The sequence below is a fragment of the Papaver somniferum genome, chromosome 2 (genome assembly GCF_003573695.1).
Source record: "Papaver somniferum cultivar HN1 chromosome 2, ASM357369v1, whole genome shotgun sequence".
Taxonomy (NCBI): Eukaryota; Viridiplantae; Streptophyta; class Magnoliopsida; order Ranunculales; family Papaveraceae; genus Papaver; species Papaver somniferum.
The window spans coordinates 8,770,257-8,788,824 of NC_039359.1; the positions used below are offsets into that span (position 1 = coordinate 8,770,257).

Consider the following 18,568-nt stretch of genomic DNA (forward strand, 5'->3'; position numbering starts at 1 on the left):
AATTAGGGTTTTGTATTTTGTTGTAAGCTATAAAAGGGAAGTGATGTAGGATGTTAAAGGTTGTTCTTGGTTAGCCGAGATACCCCCTAATTGGGTTAATTTAATTTGATTTCACTGTCAATTTTTAGGGTTCTTCTTTTGCAATTTTCATTCACTGTTTAGTAGTTTAAATGTTGTGTTGTTCCTGTTAATCATGTGTTGTTCCATCTGTTTTCTCATGTTCTGAGTTCACTGCTGAGGTTTAGATGAAACCTCAGTGCACTGTCTGGTAGTGGAATGCTAGGTTAGAGCCTTAGTGCATTGTTTTGATTGAGCAATGGGAGAAATTAGTGCTCATAGCAAGCTAATTCTCTTTCCATTCCTTTTGTATGCTTAGGATCATAAGTTGACCTTAGCTGTCACTTAGTTCCATTAGGAATTCAACCTAGAATTACATTGTCTGGATAGGTCACAAGGGTGGATTCAAGGCCTTAGCTTAACCCACAATTTGTTTTCACAGTCACTTGCAACTCCGAATCTGTTTTTCTTATTGCTTAGTTAAATTTTCCTTGCTGCTTTGTTTAGTTTTTGTGCAATTTACAGCTTGCTGTGCACTGAAATCAGTGCACTGTCTCCCCTGCCCTTGGCTCACAGCCTTGGTTCATGCCATTTGCCCTCTTTGTTTCACTGCCACTATAACATTGTGATCTTGCATCTTGTTTTACATCATCTGCCAGCATAGTTTAACTTCTTTATGCACTCCTAATCCCTGTGGACTGATCCCTTGCTTACTCTCTATACTAAAACTTGGCCTTGTATACTTGCAAGTCTTTTGTGTGTCTTTTCTAACCACACCAAGTCGTTGTAGTATAGTGGTAAGTATTCCCGCCTGTCACGCGGGTGACCCGGGTTCGTTCCCCGGCAGCGGCGCCCAAAACTTGGTGGACCCGGGAAAGCGTATAAAATTGAAGTGAAATGAAAACGCGGGCCTACAGTAATACCGCAAGTGCACGGTCGTCGGTTGTAGCTCGTGCAAGTACGGGTCGATCCACAGAGATTGGGAGTGTTTGGAGTTTCTAGCTATTTGGGCTCTAAATTGCTATTGGGCTTCTAATTGTGCTTTGGGCTTAGTGGGTTTTTTTGGATTGACTGTGAACTTATGGGCTTTTGGTCTTTTGAATTGCACTGGGCCTTGGGCTTTTGAGCCTGGCAGTGAACTAGGCTTTTGATTTTGAATTTGGGCTTGGGCTCAGTGTAGTGAACTGAGAATTGGGCTCAATATCTTTTGATGTGAACTGGGCTTGGTAACAGTGAACTGGGCCTTAGGCCTTAACCTGAACTGTGGTCTTAGCTGAGCCACCACCATTACTTGATGATGACGGCGACGACACTATGATCTTACCAAGAGTAGAAGAATTATGGTTTGATAGAGAGGAACCACTCAAGGAAGACGACATGTTAGAGCGAAGAGTGACTAAAACACGACAAGGAGAGAAAGAAGATTTTCTAATTGGATGTAAGGGTCAAGTTCCTAGCAAGTCCAAGTGGTTTAACAAGAAAAAATGAACTCTCGAGTTCCTTAACCTTCATTTTTAACTGTGACAGGAGTTCAAGTTCTTAAAAGGGGGACCCAATATACAGGTGTATCCGTACTCCTTTAGGGAACTTAGTTAACTCAATCTAAGTTGAGGGAAGAATCCTATTCTAGGCAGGAATCCTTGTTTAGACAGAATTTCTAGTTAGGGAAGAGTTTTGTTTTAGGCAATACTCTTAGTTTAGGAAATATATTCCTAATAGAATCCTTGGTCGGCTGAGTATGATGAAGGCTATAAATAAAGGAATTTGGTTAATATCTAAGGACACAGATACTAGGCATAGAAAACCTAGGAGAATCTTGGGACAATACTTGTGCAAGCTAGCAAACAGTTTAAGATTGATCCACTGTTTAGAGAGATTGTGAGCGTAACAAAGAGAGAATTGTAATTGTTTTCTTGTTCATAATATAGAGAAGATATTTTCTTCGGATTACTACTTGTGTTCTGTTTTCTAAGTTTTTCGTCTATTATTATTCTGAATTCCGCCTTTATAGTAATAGCTACCGAGGTATAGAGATCATACGTATCATGTTTGTAGCTAGATAACTTATGCAAGCTAATTATTTGGCTTTTTTACTTTGTGTCTATCCTTAGTGGTTCTTCCAAGGCGATAAATAGGAGTAGGTTTTGTGGGTGGGTATACCTCTTGTAAACCCTCACGAGACTATAACTCGTCCACTAGGGACACCTAGAGGTTTAAAGGCTTGTTATACATGCTAAGTGTAACCGTTTTCTCAATGATATGGAATTTTTATATTTAGGATTAGTTTTATTTAGTTTGCTCGAGTACTAGCAAAAGCTAAGTATGGGGAATTTTGATAAGTGCATAATTCATATGATTTTAGTGTCCATTCGATACTTGTTTAGGCTATTATTCTTGCATGTATTCGTATTATTACTCTTGTTTTCTCTTATTTTTCTCTATTAGGTGAATCATCCAAAAATGAGATACAAAGTGTTGAAAAGAAACAAGAAGATAAGTATTCCAAGTATCCAAGTGCCCAAGTCCAAGAGTAGTGGAAGAAGTGCGACGAAAAGGAGCAAAACGCTCAAAATCAAGAGAAGGGACAAAGACCGATATTAAATCATTCAAACTAAGTATTTCTCATCATTGTCTTGAAGAGAATTGAAAGAAAAAAGAATGCAAAAATAATGAGGTCATTCCGAGTTCGGATGAAGAAGTTGTGGCCAAAACAAGCTTTTATTGAATACCGAAGACAGTAAAGTATGCAGACGGGTACGCATACTTTAATTCCGAAAATATATGCTGGAATTTGAAGTTCGCGGACTGGTACGCGTACTTAGCAAGTAGGAAAACGTATATTAACACCTTGGAAGGCCTAAGGACACGTTTGGGGTTGTTATTTCGTTATTTCGGGTCGGGTTTCTTAACTGACTAGGATACGTGAAGGCCAAGCAATGTAAACCTATAAAAATGTATTAGGTTATGTAATCTGGAATCATCGAATCTCATATTATACTTTTGTTCTTCATTAATATTTTAGGGTTTACCCCTTTTAGGGGGAAACCGGGTAATTGTGTAATCATGAGAAACTAAACCTTTGTTGATTAAGGATGAATTCAGTGTTCTAAGCGTGAAGCTTTATTAATAATACAAATCTATTGAGAGTTTTTATCATCATCGTTTGTCTTTTCCATACCTAGGGTTTATGAGTGATTCTTAGATTGATCTGGAGTGCACGCTAGATTGATCTATTGATTGTTCTATCGCTAGTAGAAGTTATGAGATAAGTAATCGTCGATTAACTCTATACACAAGTAGAAATCGCAAGACCTTACAAAGGGATTTTATGGAGCAATCGTGTGTGAAGACAACACCAACAAGTAAAACTTGATCTAAGAGTTTAACTACTGGGATCAACCTAAATTCACAAATCTTAAGGCGTTCGATTGGATTACACCTTGAGTGATCTACTACTTGGTGGTTCGTTGGATAAAATCTGGTAGTCGAGAACTTCCGTATCCAGTGATAGAAGGAGTTTTGGGGATAACACTGATCTAGTTGTTATTCCACGGTTGGTGATGAATGGTCTTTACGAACGATAGATAAGTATTTTAATCCTGTTAACGTTTGGTAACGACGAAGGATTCCTTAATCATCTTTCTTTTCTTATTGTCTTTTTAATTATATATTAAAACCAAAAACCCCTTTTGTTATTCACTTTATTTTGCTAATATAAATAACCTATCAATTACACAACTCTCTGTGGGAACGATCTCTTACTACCGCTATATTACCAGTTAATTAGTGGAAAATATATTTATTAATTTGTTGTGCCTACGACAACCCATCAAGTACCCAACACAGCCATACAAAAACAAAATAAGTTCAATTCCCACTTATATACCGGGAAGATTCAATTTTCGATTGTTACGTCGTTTAATTTCCACTAGTTTATTTTACAGGTAATGGTCCTTATTGAAAGCCATTATCTTCCGGAAGAAGATGATATGGATAACTCATTCATGAGAGACGATATGTCAATTAACAGAGACTCAGAAAATAAGGACAAAGACGATGGAGTACCAAATATTGGTAAGGAATTTGATTCGGAACAACAAGCTTATGATTATTACAATCGTCATGCTAGAGCAGTTGGATTTAGTATACGAAAAGGTTCAATCACTCACCGTAAGGATAAAACTATCTCTAGAAGAGTTCTCGAATGTTCTAATGTAGGAACATATAAGAAGCATACAAGGGGATCTCCTTTAAAACCACGTTTGTGTGCAAGAACATGCTGTGAAGCAAAATTGATCATTAAATTAAAAAGTGATAATATCAGATACTCTATTGAAGAATTTGTAGAAGATCATAATCACCAGCTTAAATGTCCGTTTCAGGTTCATATACTGAGATCGCATGGGCATATACAAACTTCTCAAGCGAGATTGACTGAAAATTTGCATTATGCTGACATAAGTCAGAAAAATATATTTTCGTACTTAAGTGCTGAATCCGGGGGTTATAGAAATATAAATTTCACTGAGATGGACTGCATTAATCATATACAACGAAGAAGGCGTGGTGATGTATTAGGAAAAGGTGATGCTGAGCATCTAGTATAATACTTTCAGTCTAAGCAAAAAGATAATTCAAATTTCTTTTATGAATTACAAGTGGATGAGACTGGCCAGTTGTGCACCTGTTTCTGGAATGATGCACAATGTAGGATGGATTACAGCTTCTTTGGTGACGTTCTGGTATTTGACACAACATTAATACTAATGATTATGACAAGCCATTTGCACCTTTTGTTGGAGTTAATAGTCACGGACAAACAACTATATTTGGCTGTGCTTTATAACTTGATGAGAGTACAAACTCGTTTATATGGTTATTTCGAACATTTCTCAATGCTATGAAGGGGAAACATCCACAGACTATTTTCACAGACTAAGCATCGGCTATCATGAGCGTAATCAAACAGGTATTTCTAAATATTCATCATATACTTTGCCTATGGCATATCTTTCAGCTAGCTGTGAAGCATCTTTCTCGTGTATATTCAAGTTTTGAAAAATTTACTCAAGATTTTAAGAGATGCATATATGAGAATGAGACTGAGGAAGATTTTGAATCCATGTGGAATTTTTTACTGTTGAAGTATAACCTGACTGGGAATAAATGGTTGCAAAAATTATAAAAAAAAAGAAAGATGTGGGCACATGTTTATGGTTGTTCCCACTTTTGTGCTGGTATGACAACTACCCAGCGTTCTGAGAGCATGAATAACTTCTTTAAAAAAATACTTAAAGAGAACCTCATCGTTCAAAAACTTTGTGATTCGATATGACAAAGTTCTTACTAGTCGCCGTGAGACAGAAAACTGTGAAGTTTCAGAAGCACGCAAAAAAAACCAAAATTGCGTACTGAGTGGCCAATAGAAATTCGAGCAGCAGAACGTACACCATATATGTTTTCCCACTTCCAGAAAGAAATTTTTCGTACTTTGGATTTGATTTCAGAAGTTGCTTGTTAGGATGGACCAGTACTCACGTACAAGGTAACATCATTTTGTTGTTCTTTAACTCGTACTGTTACCTATAATTCTTCAGACAATTCTATTAAATATAGTTGCAAACAATTTCAGTTTATGAGAGTATTGTGTGCTCACTCATTGAAGATATTTCACTTGAATCAATTGCTTGATCTACCGTTACAATACTTTTTAAGTTGTTGGACAGTATATGCAAAAGATGGCATTGGTATGGAAGAGCCTGTGAGGCTAATTCAAGGTAATAATACAGTGACTTTCCCATATGGCTTTCCCATATGGCTTTATCTTTAGCCACGAAGGGTACAAGCACGGGAACTTCTGGTTTATAGACAAAAAAGTTGCTTACTGGAGCCATGGAAGAGCTGGATAAATATTTGCAATCTAATCAACATGATCAGACCGAAAATAAAGAAAATTTTGTTGATGCGAATGATAAATACAAGGGTGAAGGAAGTATGTAAATTCCGCTTGGTGTTAACATAACCATGCGAGACACTCCTCGAACAAAAACAAAGCTGGGAGAATCAAGATGGCGTTTGAGAAAAATAAATCCAAATTTGCAACAAAAAAGGCAGTGACAAGAACAACCAAAACTCAACCAACAACAGTAAAAAGGAAGAGGCAATCAAAGAAAGAGACAGCGATGGAGAAACAAAGAGCAAAGAAGCGGAAACGACCACAAGTCAAACCAACAGACAAGTACGTTAAAAGGAAGAAAATTTCACAAACTGAACCTACAATTTCAGGTATGTAATGACTTTATCGTTATTATATATCATGACTAGTATTTTGGTGTTGTTTGTTTTGTATATGTGCTTATTTTTTCATATAAAAACTAAAGAGTTTATGTGGTATGTAGAGAAAGATGGTGTAGAAGTATCTCCTTTTGGTTCTGATGTAGAAGAAATAGCTCCATTCGGTATCGATGTAGTACTAGAGATACTTCCCTCCAACAAAACAGTAACCCCAACGCATGCATCCATGCCCTCGACATCTTATTATATTCCACAATTTGACAATGGGGTTTGAAATTCCTCACTCATTTCTCCTAAATAAACTAGAGTATTATGTATGATACAGTAAATGATATGTTCATTTAGTTAGGAACTAGCTATGGTGGAAAGTGAAACAACAACTCGTGTCGTCGGAAGTACGGAATCCAACGAGGTAAGGCATAATCTAGTAGTTTACCTGGTTTCTATATATGTTTTATCCTCTTGCTGTTGATTGCCTATAACGTATTGTATTGTTCAGAGCTTTTTGGCACTTTTGGCGCAACAAAGTTATCCGGGCTAATTTACTAGTGAAATCCAAATTTTTGTTAGCACTTTACCTGGTTAGTACACTAGTCTCTTAAAGTTCAAGGCTCGAACTTTAGAGTACTCTATGGAACTAATTAACAAAATATTGCTCATTGCAGGTGATCATTGTTAGCTTTGATTGGCTTAATTTGGTTTCTTCATTGAAATGTTGGAAAAAAAAACTATCAGTAGTGTTAGAGCATAGATCGGTTGAACCCACCAGGCGTTGCTATGTCAAGTTTGATTGTCATATTTTAGTGAATCAAAACTCATTTAAAGAGTCACTTGATTATGTACTAGAGTCAACTTCGTATAGGTTAGCTTGAAAGTATTAGGATATGAGACATTACAAGTATTGCGAAGACTTGAATAAGTGAAGAAGCAAGGATCTACAACGACAACATCATCCTTCCACTTGAGGTTAGTGATATTTGACTTGAACTCTTTCATTCCCCAACGTATCTTTCAAGTCGTGCATATTGAAAACAAAACTGCGAAGCATGATTGAACTCTAGATAGACATAGTATTAAGGAATACAATACGAGGTTTAAGGATTAACCATTAAACTTTGTAGATAAGACATCGACATAATCGTTTAAATGCTATTGTGATTATGTATGGGTATGAGGTGAGGATTTCATCCTAGGAAACAATGTTTTACATGTGTTTTAAGGAAGTAAATTCATGAACTTGTTTTGTGAATCGAAAAGGAAATCGCCAGGCATTATTGGTATTGTTATTCATTGCATATCTTTTGAACAACCAATATGTGTGATTAGTATAACCTCTCATGACTTGTTTGTGTTCTTGGTAAAACTATTCACAAAGGCCTGACTTTTGTATTGGTATGATTTTTATTAGTGAAACCGATCTTAAGTAATCACCTGAGATGGTATGATCGAGTTTGTGATTTGTGTATGACCAACTCTGGGTAAAGGGGAACCGATCCTATTAAGAGGTGCAACACATCACAAAGGGGAATCGATCCTTGTATGAGGTGCAACAAGTTTATAGCAGAAAGGGGAACCTATCCTATGGATATGTGCAACACGTTTTTAGGAAAAGGGGAACCTATCCTATGGACATGTGCAACACATTCAAGTTAGATACCATATATATCTGGGGAACCGATCCTAGTACCTAGTTAACCGAATTTTGGAAAGCTAGTGTGACTATGCACAATACTCACATGGAGGTAGAACCGAAACTTGTTTTGGTAGAACCGTTAAACCCCTGATTTGTGATTGAGTGTTCTTGATCAATCACATAGTTCTTGAAAGTCAGATGAACCAATTCTAAACTTGTTTGGAAGTGAGGCAAATCGGTTTCAAGGTTGTAAGTATGAAAGAGGACTTACAAAGTAAGGATGTCGATATACTTTGAACATGTGCAGTAACGCTTATCTTTAATTGTTCAAAGTTATTCCTTAATAGCTAAAGGAAGAAAATCCCAGGATCGAAACATATATAAGTTAAGAATCTTTTATTTAAGGTTTTTAATTTTATTTTAGGAACATGAGAATTAGTAATGTGCATTTACTAGTTAGAGATTTTCCAAGATATTTTCAGTCAATATTTTGGACATAGCATTTCCAGGAATTATGGAAACCGAATTTGAGCTTTAATGAATATCTTGAGAATATTTTCGGTTTTGGAAATTCCTTGGTGTCCAAACTTCCTTGGTCTATAAATATGAAAGTTTGCATTTCTAGCAAACTAATCCTTTGCGACAGCAAACTTCCTCGGTTGTGTTGTTACTGGTGAAGCCGCCTATTCGGATTGGAGAATAACCTAATTAGGCGAAATCTCTTACGATCGCTCAGTTTAAAGTCTTGTTTGGGATTGAGAATCTCTATTAGTACCGTTGGTGGGAAACTAGATAATTGCGGTTTATCTTTTGTTTTCGATTGATTTGATTGACTAACGGTGGTTGAACTTAGACTGCACCTAGTTTGTTTATGCTTGAGAATCTTCTCATCTGATATAAGATTCACTCAAACTAGATCGAAGTTTCGACATGGATCTTTAGACTGTTTGTAGATCTAAAGACGACTTGTCATAATCCATTGTTAACAGACTCCGTTCTGTACGTGATTGATCACAAGAGATTCAAGTTGTTGTGTGCATGTGTTTATTGAATACCTAAGAATATTTGAAGACAAAGAAGATATTGAAGATTTCTGATTTGGGGTTCATAATCTTTGGTATGCACAATATTTGTTTCGGTATAGAGGATCCAACTATAATCGGTTTATCCTTGTGGTAGATTAGATTGATTAGTTGTGTAGATCGATATTAATACAATTATGTGTGATTAAAAGTATTGATTGCAAAATCTTAACAATTACTTCGGTAGTTGAGAATAAGATAGATCTAAGAACCTGATGAAGGAGTTTATTGAGATAAACAGAAGAGCATTTGTCGAACTCACACCACTTGGTTGAAGAAAGTAGCTACCAAACAGATTTTTTGTTCCTTTAATGTTTGGAACACGAACCAAAGGAATTGTCTAAGTAAGTGACTTATTCATAAGTTGGAGGCGTGGGAATACAGACGGAACTAGGTGAACTATAGGTTTAGTTGCTTGGTCTCAACTATACGAAGTTGGTTTATTTTGTATAGCGGCTTAATCCTGAGGGTATTCAATTCTGGACAAGGTCCCGGGGTTTTTCTGCTTTTGCAGTTTTCTCGTTAACGAAATCTTGCTGTGTCATTTACTTTTATTTTTCAGAATTATAATTGTTGTTATTATAATTTAAAGTAAGTTACACAAACGTCAATTCCTATTCACCTGATAAGTAATCCTATTGTGTTTGGTTAAGTCCGAACCTTTTTATCAAGTAAACATACTTCGTTGTTGTATTGTCTCGATCTCGTATCCGTAGACGATCACACGAAGTGTGAACCGATTAGTTGTATTGTCTCGACTCAGTCCATATACAATCACTTTCGGAAAAAGAACTTATAGGTAGGAAAAGTTTTAGCTTGAGGTATATTTTGGTACCCTCGCCTTTTCAATTGGTATCAGAGCAGGAAAACATGAAAAGATCTAACAATATGTATTTGGTGCGATCCAACCTATAAGAAATTGAATCTATGTCTGATTCATTTAACGTAGAGCAAGAAGATGATATACTCCCTTCGTTTCACAAAAACAGTCCGCTTTGACTTTCTCAAAATATTAAGGAGAGCATACTATTTTACTTGACTATCCTTAGTTTGTTAGATATTTTATTTTAATAAAAAAATGTTAGCAATAAAGACTATCCAAAATTGTTGTGAGAATTATAAATACGAAATATAAAAGGAAAATTTAAAAGATATCGAATTTATGAAGTATAAACTTTATAAGGAATTTAATTTTTAGAGTTAAATGTATATTTTCTTAAAAGGAATGAATGATATATTTGTTTCCTCAATTATACTAATTTCTTTAATATTTTAGATTGGGTCACGTTAAAAATGGGTTTATGATTATAAAGAATTCAAGGGTATATTAAAGAGTTCATTGAAAAAGTATGACTATAAACAGAAGCTGGACACAATTTTGAAACTGACGAAAAAGGAATAGAGGACGGTCTTTCAGAAACAGAGGCAGTACTTCAGAAAGGATGTTTGTTTTCAAAACTTGATAAACAGCTCAGCACTGTTAGTTCTCTGGTAGAACACATCTCAGAAAATATTAACCATGATGAGTTAATACGAAAAAAAAAATACTTGTGACAAACAAGTCATATTCAGAAGACAGTAATGAGATTAAATTTTTCATAAAGCTTGCTGAAAAATATAATCTAAAGGATAATGTATTTTATCCATCTGTCGAGAAGCTCATCAGAGAATCATTGGTTCATGAAGATGCTGAATCTAAAGGACTTGATTTTGTTCAATCCAAAAGGGGTATATTAGTTAAAACAAGGATATGCGATTCTAATCTCCAGAATATCTTAACTAATATACGACATCGTGATTCTAATAGTCTAACCACTTGCAAGAATCAAGATATATGCGTTTTAAGGGATAATACTTTGACTAGTATCTGGTCAACATCGTATGACGATGATTATCTCTTAAACAGAGAAAAATATCAACTCAAGTGTACAAAAACAAATGATTTCAGATTATGCTGCTTTGTTGTTGACCAACTGTCTAAAACAGAATCCAGGAAACAATCTTATCAAATGATGTTGTCATATTCCAAGGAATTCCTGGGTTGATATAAGGGTTCTGGTTATTTCACAACTCAAAAAAATTCAAGTCACGCTTATGATGCTATTGATCTAACTGATCATTCTGTTGAATCGGATCACTCTAGCTGTGACACAGTGAAAGAAGTTTATTCTTGGAAAAATCCCAAAAGGGAAGATGTTCGAAAATATCATGTTGGATTAGGATCCACAAAAATTGAGTTGTCCAAGGCTCATTCCAACACCTGATGTTGGTAATTAGAATTTCCCGTGTTGTGCTCGTTTAAGATAAATGGGAAGTTCTTAAAAAGAGCACAAGAAGATGAAGAATGTATATTACTATACTATGACTATCTTTTTATGAACATCTAAAGTATTTTCTATGTTTGGAATATCTTTTCTATTTTTAGAAAAATACTTTCGATCATTGGAAAGTCCATGAGTAATGTTGGTATAAATATTTTCAGAACATCCAGGTCATACTGACAAGGCGAGGGTACCCAAATATACCTCAATCTAAAACTTTTCCTACCTATAAGTCCTTTATTCGAAAGTGATTGTCTATGGACTGAGTCGACACAATACAACTAATCGGTTCACACTTCGTGTGATCGTCTATGGATACGAGATCGAGACAATACAACAACGAAGTATGTTTAATTGATACAAAGGTTCGGACTTAACCAAACACAATATGATTGCTTATCAAGTAAATATGAATTAACATTTGTGTAATTTACTTTAATTATAATAAAACAATTATAATGCGGAATACAAAAGTAAATGACACAACAAGATTTTGTTAACGAGGAAACCGCAAATGCAGAAAAACCCCGGGACCTAGTCCAGAATTGAACACTCTCAGGATTAAGCCGCTACACAAAATTACACTAACTTCGTATAGTTGAGACCAAGTAACTAACCCTATAGTTCACCTAGTTCCTTCTGTATTCCCACGCCTCCAACTTATAAATAAGTCACGTACTTGGAACAATTCCTTTGGTTCGATTCTAAACAGTAAAGTAACAACAAATCTGTTTGGTATCAACTCTATTCAACCAAGTGATATGAGTCAGACAAAGGCTCTTCCGTTTATCTCAACATAAACTCCTTCGCCAGGTCCTTAGATCTATCTTATATTCAATCACCCAAAGGTAATCGATTAAGATTAAGCCAACAACACCTTTAATCCGAAGAATCATGTTGATGCCGATCTACTCAATTAATCAATCGAATCTACCACAAGGATAAACCGATTATTAATTGGATCTTGTTTTACCGAAACAAGTATTGTGCACACCAAAGATTATAAAACCCAAGTCAGATCTTCAATATCTTATTTTCCTTCAAATCTTCTTAAATCTTCAATAAAAACCTCCACACAATCACTTGAATCTCTTGTAATCAATCACGAACATAACAGAGTCTGTTAACAATGGATTATCACAAGATCGTCTTTAGAACTAACAACAGTCTAAAGATCCCTGTCGAAACTCTGAACTAGTTTGAGTGAATCTTATACCAGAAGAAAATATTCTCAATAATAAACAAACTAGGTGCAATCAGATTTCAACCGCTGTTAGTCAATCAAATCAATCGAAAACAAAAGATAAACCGCAATTATTTAGTTTCCCACCAACGGTACAAGCTAGAGCTTCTAAATCCCAAAGAAGACTTTAAACTGAGCGGCCATAAGAGATTTCGCCCAATTAGGTTACTCTCCTCTCCGAATAGGCGGCTACACCAGTAACAACAACAAAAGAGTAAATCTGTTGTTATGAAGGATTAGTTTGCTAGAAAGGCAAACTTCGAGTATTTATAGACAAGGAAGTTTGGACACCAAGGAATTTCCAAAACCGAAAATATTCTCAAGATATTCATAAAAGCACAAATTCGGTTTTCATAATTCCTGGAAATGCTCTGTCCAAAAATAAAGATCGAAATCTCTCAGAAAATCTAATTAGTAAATGCACATTACTAATTCTGTAATTTCCCTACAAAATGAAATTAATAACCTTAATTAAAGTATTCTTAACTTACTTATGTTTTGATCCCGGGATTCTCTTCCCTTAGTCGTTAAGGAATATCTTTGAACAATTAAAGAAATAAACATTCACAACACGTGTTCAAAGTTTATCGACATCTTAACTTTATAAGTTCTCTTTCACACTTACAACCTTGAAACCGATTTGCCACACTTCCAAACAAGTTTAGAATTGGTTCATCTGACTTTCAAGAACTATGTGATTGGTCAAACCAACATTCAATCACAATCATGGGCTTACGGTTCTACCAAAACAAGTTTCGGTTCTACCTCCATGTGAGTACTGTGCATAGTCACACTATCTTTCCAAAAATTCGGTTGACTAGGTACTAGGATCGGTTCCCCACATATATATGGTATCTAGCTTATATGTGTTGCTGTCCATAGGATTGGTTCTCCTTTGCTTAAAAATGTGTTGCACATGTCCATAGGATCGGTTCCCCTTTCTGCTATAGACCTTGTTGCACCCCACACAAGGATCGGTTCCCTTTGATGTACTGCACCACTTAAAAGGATCGGTTCCCATTTCCTTTTAATTGGTCATACATACAAAATTCTATCATACCACAGGTGATTACTTAAGATCGGTTTTACTAATAAAAGTTGTAGCAATACATAAGTCAGGCCTTTGTGGATAGTTCTACCAAGAACACAACAAGTTGTGAGCGGTTATACTCTATCACAAATATTGGTTGTTCATAAGATATGCAATGAATAACAAAACCAATAACACCTTGTAATTTCCTTTTCGGTCCAAAAACAAGTTTATGAACTTACTTCCTAAGAACACATGTAAACATTGTTCCCTAGGATGAAATCCTCACCTCATACCCATACATAATCACAATAGCATTCAAATGATTATGGCGATGTCTTATCTACAAAGTTTAATGGTTAAGCAATAAACCTCGTATTGTATTCCTTAGTACTATGTCTATCTAGAGTTCAATCATGCTTCGCAGTTTTGTTTTTATGCACGACTTGAAAGATACGTTAGGGAATGAAACAACTCAAGTCAAATATCACTAACCTCAAGTGGAAGGATGATTGTTGTTGCTGTAGCTCCTTTCTTCTTCACATCTTCAAGACTTCGCAATACTTGTAATGTCTCATAGCCTAATACTTTTAAGCTAACCTGTACGAAGTTGACTCTAGTACATAATCAAGCGACTCTTAACATGAGTTTTGATTCACTAAAATATGACAACCAAACTTGACATACCAACACTTGGTGGGTTCAACCGAGCAATGCTCTAACACATACTGGTTCGGAAAAACTTGTATGATGTTTCCGAAAGCGTATACTTTCACAAATAAAATACCGTGAATAGGTATTTCAAACTTGGAAACCAATCTTGAACTATTATATAAACCATCTATACGACCGATAGTCTTTTATGTTCTGTTTGCGGTCAAAGATGGGTGAAAATACTATTGACATTGAATCTCAACTTCGAAAACTTGAAACCTTTCCGGTTGAGTTCAAGTGCTATTTCTCAAACGAACATAAAAAGAATCATATTTCTTTTTAGCTTATGCTTATGTTAATGGGGGATTTCGAAGTCACTCGTAAGCTTTTGGAAACTTCAATAGTGAATGAAAAACTGCTCGAGTCAAACCTCTTGAAGTCGATTGTGGAATTGAATCTTCTGAAACAAAGACTCAATCATCTGAAAGAGAAGAGAAGACTCAAGAATCAGATCACCGAAGAATCTTCGGTAAATAATGGGAGGTCTTCTAGAGATTAAGTTAGTTGTTGTAATACTTAATCAAGAAAAATAGACATCAATTTTTGATTTCTTTCATTGATTGTATTAGGTCTATTATGAATAAAACTATCTTATTATGAACAAAATTATTTGATTTATGTTATTGCTATGTATGTTTATGGGATGTTTGATTTCGGTTTTCTAATCTTGATATTCGATCTCATAATGTTGTGAACCCTTATAGTTTGGGTGACTTTTTGATTTAGTAGGATTAAGTTATAGCCCATGTTGGTAGGCTTTACCAAGGGATCATGAGGGGTTCTGATAGAAACAATATGTGAAAAAGTCACAATATGTTGAATCAGTTTTGCATAAGGATCCAGATGTTAGAACCATTGCCAAACACCGCGCGATCCCTTTCGTTTTTTTTTTTTTACTTGAGATATTTGGGGATACGGAGCATCTCCCTGTAATAATACTCTTTATCCAATAATAAAATAAAATTCTCTTTTAAAAAAGATGAAAAATGTTCCATTTTGGAACCTTTTGAGAAAAACAAAGATGAAAAAGAGAAAAAAAGAGGAAGATCGAAACGGTCTACCAAGTACCAAGAGTTGTACTCTTATTACGAGATCCCAGAGAGATGGGATTTCGTGCTTGGGTCTGATTTCACAGATATATGCAAACGTGCGATGGTTCATTTCCCTCTGAAGTCTAACAATCCATCCGTCCTAGTTTACTTGCTAAAATAGGATTTTGCAAAAACTTGAAACAAATTCAAATTACCTCCACATACACCATCAATCTTTCAAATCACTTGTTTAATATACAAGTTTTTGTATCCTAGTTTTTATTTCTTCGGAAAATGGGTCATTTGTCCAAATATTTATAAAACATGGTTCAAATGGACGAGTAAAAATTAGTATGGGTGAAATGGACATAAAAAAAATAGCAAGGATGAAACTGGATTCATCCTGACTTAAACTTAAAAAATAGCAAGGATGAAATTGGATACATCCTGATGTAAATTAAAAATAAAAAAAAATATTTGAAAATGGGTAGGATGAAACTGTTTACATCCTGGCTATTTTTAAATTTTTGTCCATTTAAACAATATCAAAATCTAAATGTCCTTTTCACCCAGGAATTATTGATTTTGGTCTTTTTAACCAATTTTTTGTTATTTCTTTCTTGATAATTAAATAATTTTAGTGGGAAATATAGTAATTTTTTGGTACAATTTTGTTAGAAAAAACACAATTTTGGCAAGTAAATTAGGACGGAGGGAGTAATAAAATGAAAAAGAATTGATCTTGTCCGACATTCTCCTTCCTCATCGAGTAACTTCATCATCGAGTAACCATGGCTAACCTTACATCCCAACATGGCAATCAAACACCTAACCAGAATAGCATCCGATCATGCACCCCTTTTGCTTCAAGAAAAATTCATCCGACGAATGCCAACAAAAACTTTTAAGATAGAACACCTCTGGTTTATTCACCCCCAAATGAAAGAAGTTGTGATAGAAGCTTGGAACCGATCTCTCTCGCCTTCACCACCAATTGACCTGCTGGATAAGATGTGAAACACCACCACTGCCTTACAAACTTGGAGCAAGGCTACCTTTGGACATCTACCAACGATGATCACCAAAATGGAGCAGGTCATTAAACAAGCCCAACATATGTGTGCAACCTCAACAGGACCAACACTGGATGATTGGCTACAACAAGAAAAAGACTACAGGCATACACATTTGATGCTGGTCAACTGCAACGAACTATATTGGAAACAACGTTCGAGGGTACAATGGCTGCAAGAAGGCGACTCAAACACAACATTCTTCCATACAAAGGAAACAATTCATAGGAGTATCAACCATATTTCACAGATCGAAGATGAACAGGGAAGATGGCACACACACCCGCAAACCATCCTGAAAGTGATTCAACAGTTCTTCACAAGTCAATATGAAGCACCATCAACAACCATAGACCTATCCCTATTCAATTGTATATCAAATAGGTTAACTCCAAACCGATGCAGAGGCCTCATCCATCCAGTCACGGAGGATGAAATTGAGAAGGCCGTACTCTCAATAGGAACGAACAAAGCTCCTGGGCCGGATGGGTTCACTAGTAAGTTCTACACAACTTTCTGTCCTTCAATCAAACAACAAGTAATAGCAATGGTCCAACACTTCTTTGAACACTCGCAGATTGAACAACCATTTAATCACACAAACATCACCTTAATCCCAAAAAACCAAAACCCAACAAAACCAAACCATTTCAGACCAATTGGGCTGTGCAACGTGGCCTACAAAGTTATGGCAAAGGTTCTTGTTATCCGATTAAAACCTCTATTACAATTCATGATTAGCCCATTCCATAGTGCTTTTGTACCAAACAGAGCGATCCACGACAACATTGCCATTGCAACAGAACTGTTTCACACAATAAGAACCACAACACCATCAAAAACACCAAAAATCGCTATGAAACTTGATATTCAAAAAGTATATGATAGTCTTGATTGGGGATTCATCCGTATCACACTTGAAAGAATGGGATTTCCACAAACCTTCATCAAATACATCATGAACTGCATTACTTCGGTTACATACTCGATCAATTTCATCGGCTCGGCACAAGGACTCATAAAACCAAAGTGTGGATTACGCCAAGGCGACCCCCTTTCCCCATACCTTTTTATCCTTTGTGCAGATTTCTCTCCACAAACTTGGGTGTGTTAGAACAAAGTGAAGAGTTGAAAAGACTAAAAATTGCAAGGAATTCACCACCAATCTTGCACCTGATGTACGCAGATGATCTCTTAATCACATGTGCAGCAGATACGAAATCATGTGACACTCTACATCAACTCCTTATACGTTATTCAACATCTGCTGGACAAACAATCAATAGAGATAAGTCCTCGATCATCCACCACCCCAAACTACAGCCGTCTCTGGTACAACAACTCAAACTCTGTTTCAACATCAACATCACAACAACCTCACCGACATACCTAGGAATCCAATTCAAGAATGGCAGGAACAACTCTACTAAGTTTGCAGAATTACTCAGCAGATTGGAACGCAAAGCAAAAGGCTGGATAACTAAATGTGTTAATCAAGCGGGAATGGTAATTTTGATAAAGACAGCGTTGACCCCAACTGTGAACCATGTAATGCAATCACAACAACTCCCTACTACAGTGCGCGACAAGATAGATAGAATCACCAGAAACTTTCTCTGGGGACACGACAATCAAACAAAGAAGATGCACCCAATTGGTTGGGACACAGTCACAAAGCCATTATCACAGGGGGGTCTTTGTATCAGAAGAAGCAAAGAACATAATCAAGCATTGCTTATGAAACGAGTCTGGCAATTACAACAATCAAAAACATCAGTCTGGACCTCAATCTCCACTCCAAAATATTTCAAAACCAAACCAAATTCTCTACCATTCCCAAAACCTCAATCATCAGCCAGTCCACTTTGGAAAAGTTTAGCTAACATCTCTACCGTTTTGCAGGGTTTAGTCTTTTCACAGGTTGAAGATGGAAAAAATACAATGATCAACCAAAATTGGATCCCAAATTCAGAACCTTTGTCAATTCAAAACCATAACCACAACCTCGCATCAAATACTCCAGTTAGCTACCTCATTGAACCAACATCAAATACTTGGAACCACAACCTCATTTTCTCAAACTTGCCAAT

At 35.9% G+C, this 18,568-nt stretch overlaps 1 non-coding gene across 1 annotated transcript; it reads left to right on the forward strand.

Moving 5' to 3' along the window:
• Positions 1-837: 837 nt before the first annotated feature.
• TRNAD-GUC lies at positions 838-909 on the forward strand. The gene has a single exon. It is a non-coding gene; the product is annotated as a tRNA-Asp (tRNA).
• The last annotated feature ends 17,659 nt before the right edge of the window (positions 910-18,568 follow it).